This window comes from Zalophus californianus, chromosome 11, assembly GCF_009762305.2.
Source record: "Zalophus californianus isolate mZalCal1 chromosome 11, mZalCal1.pri.v2, whole genome shotgun sequence".
Taxonomy (NCBI): domain Eukaryota; kingdom Metazoa; phylum Chordata; class Mammalia; order Carnivora; family Otariidae; genus Zalophus; species Zalophus californianus.
In genome coordinates this window covers 107,724,772-107,738,257 of record NC_045605.1, presented here as the reverse complement: position 1 = coordinate 107,738,257, position 13,486 = coordinate 107,724,772, and the positions used below count along the sequence as shown (strand labels likewise).

The following is a 13,486-nucleotide window of genomic DNA, read 5'->3' as shown; positions in this document are numbered from 1 at the left end:
ATTTAATTCATAAGTTAACCATTTGGTGTATTTACATACGTGGACTTAGAACTATCTTTCCACAAAGCACCAACGGGTCCTGAATCATCAAAATTGGCATCATGTTCCTTTCTGTACCTTGGCACTCATAAAGGAAAAAAACAAATCTCCCATTCTATAAAATGTTATCTCTTATTTCCCCCCTAAAGTACTATTATAATAAAGAATTGCAGATGAATAAAGAGAGCTTCCAGTCTCTGCAAGCTCTACCTTGTAAATGAGGTTGACAATTCTGATATTATATAAGAATTCAACTTTAGAAACCTAACAAAATACATCCTAATAGCACAACTTTCTCCTATAGCATTCATACTACATATCTAATAAAGCTTTAACCATCTCAAAAAGTATGGACATTAACAAGATCAAGTACTAGCTATCAATCATAATGGGTAGTATTTTTCTTGCCATTATTTGTTTTTCAAATATAATTCAGTCATAAAGCATGGGATAATATAGCAGCAAGGTTATGCTACACTGAAGTTGAGTGAACTTGGCACTGAACCAAGATGCCTTGCATCAGTCTTCAGTTTTACCACTTACCAACTTTCTGACCTTAGGTGACCCCCTTTTTACTGTGATTAAATTACCTGTGAAATAAGAAAAAACTTGTTCCTGAATCCTACCTTGTCTTTGAAGTATTGATACAGTGAAGTATGGGGAAAACATGTAGCTATGTGAGAAAAAGTCTTGTCAATAACTAAATTCTCCAGAAATCTTAACAACAATTTAAATGTGTGGTGATTTGAGGGAAATCAATTTCAATTGCCTCTCTTCATACACACATACACACAAATCAAAATCCAGATGGATTGACTAGAGTTAAATGTGAAAGGCAGAACAATAAAACTAAATAAAAGCCTATTTCAAGATAAGTTGAGCATATGTTGAAACTGCATCTTCCCATTCAAACACATAAAAGGATAAAACAGATATTTTTAAGTATTTAATTTAGAGTCTAGTTAGTTAACATACAGTGTAATATTAGTTTCAGGTGTACAATATAGTGATTCAACATCCATACATCGTCCGGTGCCCATCACAAGTGCGGTCCTTAATCCCCATCACCTTTAAAACGAGTATTTCTAAAACTTAATAAATACATAGTCAAGGTAAGAAAAACAGAGAAATCTTTATAGACCAGAAATGGAGAGGTATATTTCCCTCATCTTCAGAAAGGAAAAAGAAAGAGAATCTACAGTGGTAGGAAAGGACCAAAGATGCACACCATATTTGGGGCTTGGACTAGGGAAAAAAACATGGGGCTAATATTGGAACAGCCACAGATTTAAGAGCAAGATCCACACAGGCCACACATAGGAGATCTAAACAAAGAACCAAAACACGAACAAAGGCCAGAGATTTTTCACCTGCCTACCATAGAGTTGGTTAAAGCCAAGTGATGCTAGTAGCAACATCAATGATGCAAGTTGAGGGCCTTAACAGCTATGTCATACAAATGGAAAAAGACTCAGAACTATATAATCTATTAAGATGCAAGAGCTTTGCATCTTGCCACTCAAGCAAAATTTAATCTAATATACATATACATATAGATAGATAGATAGATAATATATATTATATATAATACTGCAAGATTAGAGCTCACGTAACAGAGAACCTCCTACTGGAAGCCTGTCAATGCAGGATGTGTTCAAAACAAATAAATAATGGACAATTAACTCTTAACTAAAAGTTACCAACCAACAAAGATCAATACCATGAAAAATGTGACACTGATACTAATAAAACTTGTACATGAGGAGGGACGCCTGGGTGGCTCAGTTGGTTAAGCGTCTGCCTTCGGCTCAGGTCATGATCCCAAGGTCCTGGGATCGAGTCCCGCATCAGGCTCCCTGCTCGGCCGGGCGCTTGCTTCTCCCTCTGCCTGCTCTGCCTGCCCCTTCCCCTGTTGGTGTGCGCTCTCTCTGACAAATAAATAAAATCTTTTAAAAAACCCAACTTATACATGAGGAAACAGAATTAACAAAACAATCTGAAAAGGAAACTATCAACAAACCAAAAGGCAACGTATTCTAACTAGAATTTAAATTAAAAAAATTTAAAAATTAAAAAAAATTAAATTAGGGGCGCCTGGGTGGCTCAGATGGTTAAGCATCTGCCTTCGGCTCAGGTCATGATCTCAGGATCCTGGGATCGAGCCCTGCATCAGGCTCCCTGCTTGGCAGGAAGCCTGCTTCTCCCTCTCCCTCTACTGTTCCCCTGCTTGTATTCTCTCACTCTGTCAAATAAATAAATAAAACCTTTAAAAAATTAAATTAAAAAGGCAACCTACTGAATGAAAGGAGATATTTACAAATGATATGCCTGATAATGGGTTGATATCCAAAATAAATAAAGAACACCAAAAAACCCACAAATAATTCAATTAAAAATGGGCAGAAGACCTGAATAGACATTTTTCCAAAAAAGACATACAGATAGCCAACAGACACATGAAAAGATGTTCAACATCACTCATCATCAAGGAAATGCAAATCAAAACCACAATAAAATATCACCTTACACCTGTCAGAATGGCTCAAATGAAAAATAAGAAATAATGTGGCAGGAATATGGACAAAAAGGAACTCTCATGCACTGTTTGTGGGAAAGTAAATTGGTATATCCACTGTTGAAAACAATATGGTGTTTCCTCAACAAATTAAAAATAGAACTACCATATGATCCAATAATTCCACTACTGGGTATTTACACAAAGAAAAGGAAAAAACTAATTAAAAAAATATGCACCCCTATGTTTACTGCAGCATTATTTACAATGGCCAAGATACAGAAGCAACCCAAATGTCCACTGATAGATGAATGAATAAAGATGTGGTACACACACACACACACACACAGTGGAATATTACACAGCCATAAAAATCACATCCATTTGTGACAACAAATAACTTAGACTGAGAAAGACAAATACCATATAAATTTCACTCATAACTGGAATCTAAAAAAACGAATGAACAAACAAAAAGAATCATAAATAACAGAGAACAAATGATCGTTGCTAGAGGGGAAGCGAGATGGGCAAAATGGGTGATGGGGAATAAGAGTTAGAGGCTACTGGTTATGGAATGAATAGGTTATGGAAATAAAAGGCACAGCATAGGGAATATAGTCAATGATGCTGTAATAGTGTTGTATGGTGACAGATGGTAGCTACACTTGTACTGAGCATAGCATAACATATACAGATGCTGAGTCACTATGCTGTATACCTGAAACTAATGTAACACTGTGTGTCAACTATACTCAAAAAAGTTTTTTGAAAAAGAATATACTGCCAGCGATTAAACAGAAAGTTTAAGGGGGGAAAACCCTGGTAGAAATTTTAGAAATTAAAGATACAGTATTTGAAATGAAAATGTTATGGAAGGCAGATTAGTGACTGTAAAAGAACACATTTAAAAGAAGGTAGTACTTCAATCTTTCATAGCAGCATGATTCATAGTAGGCAACAGTGGAAACAACCTAAGTGTCCATCAAAAATAAACAGATTAACAAAATATGCAATATTGTTCAGCCATAAAAATAAATTAAGTACTGTTACATGCTACAACATGGATGAATCTGAAAAACATTATGCTTAATGAAAGAATTCATTAGACAAGGGGCGCCTGGGTGGCTCAGTTGGTTAAGCGTCTGCCTTCGGCTCAGGTCATGATCCCATGGTCCTGGGACTGAATCTTGCATCAGGCTCCCTGCTCAGACAGGAGCCTGCTTCTCCTTCTCCCTCTGCCATTCCCCCTGCTTGTACTCTCTAGCTCTCTCTATCTCTCTGTCAAATAAATAAATAAAATAGAAAGAAACAAACAAAGAAACAAAGACAGACAGACAAAAGTCTACATACTGTATTATTTCATTTATAGGAAATGTCCAAAATAGGCAAATCCATAAAGACATTAAGGATAGATTTTAAAAGGACATAAAACACTAAAAAATTTAAATTAAAAAATAGGTCCAGAATAAATAACAACTGAGAATTATAACAAAGACTGATGTGGGCGCCTGGGTGGCTCAGATGCTTAAGCGTCTGCCTTCGGCGCAGGTCATGATCCCAGGGTTCTGGGATCGAGGCCCGCATCGGGCTCCCTGCTGGGCGGGGAGCCTGCTTCTCCCTCTGCCTCTGCCTCTGCCTCTCTCTCTCTCTCTCTGACTCTCATGAATAAAAAAAAAACAAAAAAACCAAAACATTAACAAAGACCGATGTAAGTACTGTTTGAATAAATTTACCAAATGCCAGGCATGATAACTTTCTTTTTTAAAAAAGGCACAGGGGCGTCTGGGTGGCTCAGTCAGTTAAGCGACTGCCTTCAACTCAGGTCATGATCCTGGAGTTCCGGGATCGAGTCCCATATCAGGCTCCCTGCTCAGCGGGGAGTCTGCTTCTCCCTCTGACCCTCTTCCCTCTTGTGCTCTCTGTCTCTCATTCTCTCTCTCTCAAATAAATAAATAAAATCTTTAAAAAAAAATAAAAAATAAAAAAGGTACAAAAAAGTCACAGAGCTGAACATACCACAATGAAACCCAGAATAACAAAGATAAAGTGAAAATCCTAAACTCTACAAAAGAGAAGGAAATTATCCCAAAGAAACATGAGTTAGACTTATTGGCAATACTAGATGCCAGAAAATTAAGTACTATTGTCAAAGACCAGAAAAAAATTAACTTTGAATCTGGACTTTTAAGAGAATCAAACCATCGGGGCGCCTGGGTGGTTCAGGTGGTTGAGCAACTGCCTTCGGCTCAGGTCATGATCCTGGAAACCCGGGATCAAGTCCTGCATCAGGTTCCCTGCTCAGCAGGGAGTCTGCTTCTCCCTCTGACCCCCCTCCCTCTCATGTTCTCTCTCTCTCTCTCTCAAATAAATAAATAAAATCTTTAAAAAAAAGTTTATGGGGCGCCTGGGCGGACTCAGTTGGTTAAGCAACTGCCTTCAGCTCAGGTCATGGTCCTGGAGTCCTGGGATCGAGTCCCGCATTGGGCTCCCTGCTCAGCGAGGAGCCTGCTTCTCCCTCTAATCCTCCCCCCTCTCATGTACTCTCTCTTTCATTCTCACTCTCTCAAATAAATAAATTAAAAAAAAAGTTAAAAAAAGAGAATCAATCATTAAAGACTGAGAAATTTTAAATGTTATGTTCTACAAGTTCTTGATGAAGAAAGAACTAAATAAACTAAATAAACCAGCATGACCACTCAAAAACGAGTTTAAATTTGCACCTTTTTGGGGGCATCTGGGTGGCTCAGGCTGTTAAGCATCTGTCTTCAGCTCAGGTCATGATCCCAGGGTCCTGGGATTGAACCCCACATTGGGCTCCCTGCTCAGTGGGGAGTCTGCCTTGCCTTCTCCCCCTGCCCCTCCCCCCTGCTCATGTTCTCTCTCTCTCTCTCTCAAATAAATAAATAAAATCTTTAAAAATTTTTTGTACCTTTTTTGCTGAGATACTGTGGGGATAAGGAAGAAATAATTATATCATCAACAATATCAAACGATATCTTCACTTAACTCAACTGTTAAAGATGAAGTAGCAAAATTTCAATCATGTGGCAATGTGAACATACATCAAAACAATATACTGAAACTTCTCTGTCCAACAATGATGAAATAACAGGTACCAAATCAGCCCTCCCACCAAAAGCTACTATAAAACATATGAGTCAGCTGTTTTCAGGCACTGGATAAGATGTAGCCCAAGACTGTGATCCCTGACAAAGGAAAAACTCCTGAGGTGAATCATAGGATTGCCCTGGATGTCTACTTGTGGAAATTTTCTTATCCACTGAGCAGGGACCCAGAATTCAAGCAGAGTACAGTGGTTCCAGTTAAGCTGAGGAGACACAGAACAGAGTTAAGAGTTGCCAAAGTACCTGCAATCTATAAAGCAGGGCACTGGAGGGGAGGGACCTATGCAGAAGTGGGTACTGAAAGTCTGTGTGGGAGCTCCCCATGAGTCCTTGGCCAAAAGGTGGACTATGCACGTACAGGTGAGACTATATAAAATTTCCCAGAGAGCAGCTGCAGTGGAGTTGAGAATGGAACAAGATATAAGTGGTCAAGCAGTACTAGAAAATGTTGGCTTTCAGGTCCAACCAGAATGGAGAGACCTTGATAAAACTGATGGTATCCAGCTAAGAGGCCAAAAAGGTAAGGCTTTAGAAGGAAAAAAAAAAAAATTTTTTTTGTAGATGGAAATCTGCTCCTGATCTACCCTAAAAAAACAAAACAAAACAAAACAAAAGACAAGCCTCAACAAGATCCACAGAAAAGATAATTTGGAGGTTGAGTGGTATCAAGTTAGAGGAGTTTGGAATGACTTGGGTTTCTACATATCAACTCTATAAAATGTACAAAAACAAGCCAACACAGGGTTAAGGTGATTAGCCTACTAGAACAAAAATCAACACTCTTCAGAGGTAAAACAGAATATAAAATATGAACACATTACCCAATATAAAATAAGGATTTACTGGACATGCAAAGAAAAAAAATGTAACTTGCAAGAAAAAAAAAGCAGTAAAAAAAAATCCAAGCCTGTAATAGATGTTATATTTAGGAGAGACTTTAAAGCACAAACTAGTATAAATATGTTCAAAGACAAAGGTAGCTTAAATGAGTCAACTAATAGGAAATGTCAGCCGAGAAATGTACACTGTAAAAAAATAACCAAATGGAAATTCTACAACTGAAAAGTTCAATAACTGAAATGAAGAATTTTCTGGACAGTTTTAATAGATTAGATATAAAAGAAGAATCAGTGAAATTATTGAAAACAAAGAACAAAAATTATCCAATCTGAACAAGAGAGGAAAAGAGATTGAAGAAAACTGAATAGTATCTTAAAGACCTATGGAACAATACCAACCAGTCACAAACATGTATAATGCAAGTTCCAGAAGGAAAAGAAAGTGGAATGGGACAGGAAAAATATGAAAAACTCATGGATAAAATTTTTTTAATTTCATGAAAACTATTAAGATGTGAAAAGCTCAGCAAACTCAAGCAGGATAAATGCAAAGAAAATCACACCTAAGAACATAATGGACGAAATGATTTAAAAAAAAACAAAGATACATATATTTTTTTATTTGACAGAGAGACAGAGGGAAAGAGGGAACACAAGCAGGGGGAGTGGGAGAGGGAGAAGCAGGCTTCCCACAGAGCAGGGAGCCCAACGCGGGGCTCAATCCTAGGACCCTGAGATCATGACCTGAGCTGAAGGCAGATGCTCAACGACTGAGCCACCCAGGTGCCCCTAAAGAATCTTGAAACAAGCTGGGGAAAAAAGCACATTTTTACATACAGAGGAACTATAATATGAATTACAAGTGACTTCTTCTGAGAAACAATGGAGGCCAGAAGACAATGGAACGACATTTTTTAAAAAAGATTTATTTATTTATTTATTTATTTGAAAGAGAGAGAGAATGAGAGAGAGAGAGAGAGAGAGCACATGAGACGGGGGAGGGTCAGAGGGAGAAGCAGACTCCCCGCCAAGCAGGGAGCCCAATGCGGCACTCGATCCCGGGACTCCAGGATCATGACCTGAGCTGAAGGCAGTCGCCTAACCAACTGAGCCACCCAGGCGCCCTGGTATGACATTTTTTAAAACACTCTTAAGTGGGCGCCTGGGTGGCTCAGTCGTTAGGCGTCTGCCTTCGGCTCAGGTCATGGTCCCGGGGTCCTGGGACTGAGTCCCGCATCGGGCTCCCTGCTCGGCAGGAGGCCTGCTTCTCCCTCTCCCACTCCCCCTGCTTGTGTTCCCTCTCTTACTGTGTCTCTCTCTGTCAAAAAAAAAAAAAAAAAATCTCTGAGGAAAAAAAAAGCACTGTTAAGCTAGAATTTCAAATCCACTGAAATATCCTTTTAAAATGAGGGTAAGATAAAGACATTTTAATTTTTAGGTTTTTAAAAGATTTTATTGATTTATTTGAGAGAGAGAGAGAGCATGAGCTGAGACAGGAGCAGAGGGAGAGGGAGAAGCATACTCCCCACTGAGCAGTGAGCCTGATGCAGAGTTCGATCCCAGGACCCTGAGGTCATGAACTGAGCTGAAGGCAGACACTTAACCAACTGAGCCACCCAGGCACCCCAAGATAAAGACATTTTAAGATAAACAGAGGATTAAATAATTTGTTGGTAGAAGTCTTGACTACGAGAAATGTTAAAGGATGTTCTTTAGGCTGAAGAAGAAAACCCAGAAGGAAGGAAGAAATGAAGAGCACCATAAATAAATAAGTGGGTAAATACAAAAGATACTTTTTTCATTTCATATTTTTCCTAACATACAACTAACAGTTTAAAGCAAAAATAATAACATTGTAAGACAGGAATTATAACATCTGAAAACACTCAAAATAGGGCAGAAAATAGTACTGAATTATAACACCCCAAAAGAAATGAATATCCACAAGCTCATCTTGATATAAATAACTGGATTAATAAATAAAAGGTAAAGAAGGAATAGCTCTTCCTTAAGAAATGAGGACATATGAAATCACAAAATACTACAGTAATAATTGCTGCAGGCAAGATCCACAAATGAATACTAAATTAGTGGACAAACATTTAAGGAAAAACAAGTTATCTGCAAAGTCTCATACTACTTCCCCCAAATATTTAAAAATCACAAAAAGTAACTCCACTTCGAAAAAATCTGGCAGATAACACCTTAGCCAAGTCATCAAGGTTAATTTTACTAATAAAAAGACATCAACATCATCTGTTCCTTCATATGATACACTGAAATGAATACAGCATCTCTGTGGTATTGTTCCCAACAATGTATAACCTCAATCTAATATAAGAAAACATCACAAAAGCTCAAACTGAAGGACATTCTACAAAATACCTGATAAATACTCTTCAAAAGTATAAAGGTCATGAAAGAAAAAGGAAGACTGAGAAACTGTCACAGACTAAAAGAGATTAATAAAACATAACAACTAAATGCAAAGTGAGATCCTGTAATGGACCAAAGAACCAAAAAAGAATATTAATAGAAAAACTAGTTAAATCTTAATGAAGTCTGTAGTTTAGTTAATACTATTTTACCAATGTTAATTTCTCAGCTTCAATAACTGCACTGTAGGTATTTAAAGTATCAGCTGTAGGGGAAGCTGGATGAAGAGTATATAAGAATTCTTTGTACTGTTTTTGCAATTCTTCTGTAAGTCTAAAATTATTTTCAAATTAAAATGTAAATGCTTGGGGCACCTGGGTGGCTCAGTCAATAAGCATCTGCCTTCGGCTCGGGTCATGGTCCCAGGGTCCTGGGGTAGAGTCCCACATCGGGCTCCCTGCTCAGCGGAGAGCCTGCTTCTCCCTCTATCACTCCCCCTGCTTGTGTTCCCTCTCTTGCTGCATCTCTGTCAAATAAATAAAATCTTTAAAAAAATAAATACTAGAAAAATGTAAATGCTCTGCAAAAGAATGAAACTGGACCACTATTTTACACCATACACAAAAATTAATTCAAAATGGATTAAAGACCTATATGTAAGACCTGAAATCATAAAACTCCTAGAAGAAAACAGAAGCTCCTTGATATTGGTCTTGGGGATTATTTCTTGGGATTTCACAACAAAAACAAAGGCAATAAAAATAAAAATAAGCAAGTGTGACTACATCAAACTAAAATCTTCTGCAGAGCTAAGGAAACTATGAACAAAATGAAAAGGCAACTTACTGAATGTGAGGAAAAAAACTGCAAATCATATATCTCATAAGGTGTTAATATCTATAATATATAAAGAACTCATACAAATCAATAGCAAAGGGGCTCCTGGGTGACTCAGATGGTTAGGTGTCTGCCTTCGGCTTGGGTCATAGTCCCAGGGTCCTGGAATCAAGCCCTGCATCAGGCTTGGCAGGGAGCCTGCTTCTCCCTCTCCTTCTACTGTTCCCCCTGCTTGTGCTCTCTTGCTCTGTCAAATAAATGGGAAGAATCTTAAAAAAAAAAAAAATCAATAGCAAAAACCTAAACAATCTGATTAAAAAATGGGCAAAGGATATGACTAGACATTTTTCCAAAGAAGACATACAGATGGCCAATAATTATTGTACATGAAAAGACGCTTGGGGCGCCTGGGTGGCTCAGTCATTAAGCGTCTGCCTTCGGCTCAGGTCATGATCCCAGAGTCCTGGGATCGAGCCCCGCATCGGGCTCCCTGCTTGGCTGGAAGCCTGCTTCTCCCTCTCCCACTCCCCCTGCTTGTGTTCCCTCTCTCGCTGTGTCTCTATCAAATAAATAAATAAAATCTTTAAAAAAAAAAAGAAAAGAAAAGATGCTCAACATCACTAATCATCAGGGAAATGCAAATCAAAACCACAATGAGATATCACCTCACACCTGTCAGAATGGCTATTACCAAAAAGATAAGAAATAATAAAGTGTTGCAAGGATATGTAGAAAAGTGAACCCTTGGGCACTACTGATGAGAATGTAAATTGGTGAAACCACTATGAAAAAGAGTTAAGAGTCCTCAGAAAATTAACAATATAACTACCATATGATCCAGCAATTCCACTTCTGGGTATTTATCTAAAGACAACAAAAACATTAATTTGAAAACATAAATGCACACACATGTTCACTACAGCATTATTTACAATGACCAAGACACGGAAACCACCTAAGTCTCCACTAGTGGATGAATGGATAAAGAAAACGTGGCATGCACGCATGCACATGCACACACACACACATATACACTGGAGTATTATTGAGCCTTTAGAAAAATGAAATCTCGCCATTAGTGACAACACAGATGAACCTTGAGGACATTACGCGAAGTGAAGTCAGACATAGACAAATATTGGGGCGCCTGGGTGGCTCAGTCGTTAAGGGTCTGCCTTCGGCTCAGGTCATGATCCCAGGGTCCTGGGATCGAGCCCCGCATTGGGCTCCCTGCTCAGTGGAAAGCCTGCTTCTCCTTCTCCCCCTCCCCCTGCTTGTGTTCCCTCTCTGGCTGTGTCTCTCTTTGTCAAATAAATAAATAAAATCTTAAAAAAATATATCATATGATCTCACTTATACGTGGAATCTTAAAAGAAAAAAATGAGAGGCGTCTGGGTGGTTGCAGGTTAAGGGTCAGCCTTTGGCTCAGGTCATGATCCCAGGATCCTGGGATGGAGCCCTATGTTGGGCTCCCTGCTCAGTGGGGAGTCTGCTTCTCCCTCTCCCTCTGCCCTTCCCCCCCCACCGCTTGTGCACGCTTTCTCAACTAAATAAATAAAATCTTAAAAAGAAAAAAGAGAAAAAGAAAAACATGAGCTTATACATACAAAGAACAGATTGATAGTTCCCAGGAGGGGGCTGTGGAGGGGGTAAGGGGGTCAAAAGATACAAACTTCCAGTTATAAAATAAATAAGTCAAGAGAATGTAATGTACACCATGGTGACTACAGTTAATATTGTACTGTACATATTAAAGTTGCTAAAACAACAGACCTTAAGTTATCATTATGATAAATTTTTATATATATATGGTGATGGATGTTAACTAGACTTATTGTAGTGATCGTTTCACAATGTATACAAATGTGAAATCATTATGTTGTATACCTGAAACAAATATAATGTTATACATCAATTATACCTCAATTAAAAAAATTTTCGTCATTGGATTGTTTTTGGTGCTTTTATAAAAAAAAAAAATCAAGTAACCACATAAGAATGGGCCTATTTCTAGACTATTCTTTCTCACTGTTCTGTCTTCATGCCAATTCGACATTGTCTTAATTACTGTAGCCTTACAGAAAGTACTTTGCAGGATAGGTTAAGCCCCCCAGTAATGTTCTTTTTCAAGTTTGTTTTATTTTAGCTCCTTTCCATTTACATATATTTTCCGTTTTTTTGTTGTTGTTTTGTTTTAAAGATTTTACTTATTTATTTTTTGAGAGAGAGAGTGTGAAATCTCAAGCAGACTCCCCGCTGAGTGCAGAGCCTGACATGGGGCTCGATCTCACCACCCTGAGATCATGACCTGAGCAGATATCAAGAGTCGGATGCTTAACTGACTGAGCCACCCAGGTGCCCTTTATTTATCTTTTAAGTAGGTTCCACACCCATTATGGAGCCCAACACAGGGCTTGAACTTATGACCCTGAGATCAAGACCTGAAATGAGATCAAGAGTTGGATGCTCAACCAACTGAGCCACCCAGATTCTTTATTTTCCTTGTTTTTAAAAAATTAATAACTTTTGGAGATTCTGGGGAAGAGGGCAGAGTAGGAGGATCCTAGGCTTACCTTGTCCTAAAGATACACCTAGATAACACCCACATCAGTATAAATAACCCAGAAAATGACCCGAACACTGGTAGCACGGACTGCTAAATGTAGAAAAGACACCACATCAAAAAGGGTAGGAAGGGCAGAAAAGGCTGAGAGCCTAAAATGACCCAGAGGACTGTCCACGGGAAGGAGGGACACCAAGGCATAGAGAGGGGAGAGAAGACCCCACGCCAGGCACCCCAGGCACCCCAGGCACAGGCAACCTGCACTAGGAAGACAAATCCCTGTAACAATTGGCTTTGAAAACCAGAGGGGCCTAATTTCACAAGTTCTTACAATCTGTAGGGCCTAATGCCTGGAACTTTAAAAATCAGCAGCTGAGCTCTGGGAGAGCTGAAAGGGATAGGAATCCGAGTTCCCATCCTTAGAGAGACAGCACAACAAATAGCCCTGCTGAGATACAGCACTGAAACTGCAGGGTTTTTTGTTGTTTTTTTTTTTAATGATTATTTATTTATTTATTTATTTGACAGAGAGAGAGAGCCAGAGAGGGAACACAAGCAGGGAGAGTGGGAGATGGAGAAGCAGGCTTCCTGATGAGCAGGGAAGCCTGATGTGGGGCTTGATTCCAGGACCCTGGGATCATGATCAGCGCTGAAGGCAGAGGCTTAATGACTGAGCCACCCAGGTGCCCCTGAAATAGCAGTTTGAAAAACACCTGAGACTTCTCCAAGAATAAAAGAGCTGGGGTGGGCTGGGTGGCTCAGTAGGTTAAATGTCTGACTTCGGCTCAGGTCATGATCTCAGGGTCCTGGAATTGAGCCCCACATTGAGCTCCCTTCTCCCTCTCACTCTCCCCATCCCTCCCCCTGTTCACACTCTCTCTAAAATAAGTAAATCTTTAAAAAAAAAAAAGGAATAAAAGAGCTGGCAGGCACCATTTCCCTCCCCTAACTCCCAGCCTAAATACAGAGACTCCTGCAAGAACCAGCAGAGAGCAAACACTTTCCACCTAGCTTGCTAACAGCATGCCTCACCCCCAGGATTCTCCTGCTGAAGTGCCCCCCTCCATCCTGGCCTGGGCAGGAGTTTTTCAAAGTGGCTGCAGGTCTCTTCTTACAGCAGACCAGAAGACCTTGCTTGCACCATGGGCCCTGCCCCTGTATTCTCCTGTGGACACACACCCCCCCTTCA

The 13,486-nt window shown here is 39.3% G+C and overlaps 1 protein-coding gene across 2 annotated transcripts in view; it reads right to left on the bottom strand.

The window, feature by feature from the left end:
* Positions 1–13,486, bottom strand: part of C11H11orf80 (chromosome 11 C11orf80 homolog) — a 105,871-nt gene that overhangs the window by 47,316 nt on the left and 45,069 nt on the right. The window lies entirely within an intron of this gene.